The 1,336-nt window shown below is 37.2% G+C and overlaps 1 non-coding gene across 1 annotated transcript; it reads right to left on the bottom strand.

The window, feature by feature from the left end:
* Positions 1–885: 885 nt before the first annotated feature.
* LOC112716893 (small nucleolar RNA R71) lies at positions 886–989 on the bottom strand. Its single transcript, XR_003160513.1, has one exon. It is a non-coding gene; the product is annotated as a small nucleolar RNA R71 (small nucleolar RNA).
* Positions 990–1,336: the final 347 nt, after the last annotated feature.

Consider the following 1,336-nt stretch of genomic DNA (forward strand, 5'->3'; position numbering starts at 1 on the left):
TTCTCTCTCTAATTTTCGAAAATTCCTTCCTCTTTTTCAAAATTCTTTTAATTAACTAATTGTTTCAAATTTTAATTTTAATTATATTTCTTCTCTTAATTTTTTGTGAATCACTAACTATTTTTCAAAAATAATTTTCGAAATTCTCTCCCTCTCATCTCTTTCTATTTATTTTATTTATTTACTAACACTTCTCTTCATCTTAAAATTCGAACCCTCTCTTCTCTTATGTGTTCAAATTTTTCTCTTCTTCATTCTTATTCCTCTTTTCTTCTACTCACATAAAGGAATTTCTATACTGTGACATAGAGGATTCCTCTTCTTTTCTGTTCTCTTCTTTTTCATATGAGCAGGAGCAAGGACAAGGACATTCTTGTTGAAGCAGATCCTAAACCTGAAAGGACTCTGAAGAAGAAGCTAAGAGAAGCTAAAGCACAACAATCCAGAGAAAACCTTATAGAGAATCTCGAAAAAGAAAGAGACATGGCCGAACCCAATAACAATGGTGGAGGCGCAAGGAGGATGCTTGGTGATTACACTACATCTACTTCCAACTTTTATAGAAGAAGCATCTCAATCCCTGCCATTGGAGCAAACAATTTTGAGCTGAAGCCTCAACTAGTTGCTCTAATGCAACAGAATTGCAAGTTTCATGGACTTCCATAAGAAGATCCCTATCAGTTTTTAACTGAATTCTTGCAGATCTGTGATACTGTTAAGACTAATGGAGTAGATCCTGAAGTCTACAGGCTCATGGTTTTCCCTTTTGCTGTAAGAGACAGGACTAGAACATGGTTGGACTCACAACCTAAAGATAGCCTGGACTCTTGGGATAAGCTGGTCACGGCCTTCCTGGACAAGTTCTTTCCTCCTCAAAAGCTGAGCAAGCTTAGAGTGGATGTTCAGACCTTCAAGCAAAAAGATGGTGAATCCCTCTATGAAGCTTGGAAAAGATACAAGCAGTTGACCAAAAAGTGTCCTTCTGGCATGCTTTCAGAGTGGACCATTTTAGATATATTCTATGATGGTCTATCTGAGCTTTCTAAGATATCACTGGACCATTCTACAGGTGGATCCATTCACCTAAAGAAAACGCCTGCAGAAGCTCAAGAACTCATTGACATGGTTGCAAATAACCAGTTCATGTACACTTCTGAAAGGAATCTTATGAATAATGGGACACGTCAGAGAAAGGGAGTTCTTGAAATTAATACTCTGAATGCCATATTGGCTCAGAAAAAAATGTTTTCTCAGCAAGTCAACATGATTTCTCAGAGTCTGAATGGATGGCAAAATGCATCCAACAGTACTAAAGAGGCATCTTCTGAAGAAGAAG

The sequence above is a fragment of the Arachis hypogaea genome, chromosome 1, assembly GCF_003086295.3.
Source record: "Arachis hypogaea cultivar Tifrunner chromosome 1, arahy.Tifrunner.gnm2.J5K5, whole genome shotgun sequence".
Classification (NCBI taxonomy): domain Eukaryota; kingdom Viridiplantae; phylum Streptophyta; class Magnoliopsida; order Fabales; family Fabaceae; genus Arachis; species Arachis hypogaea.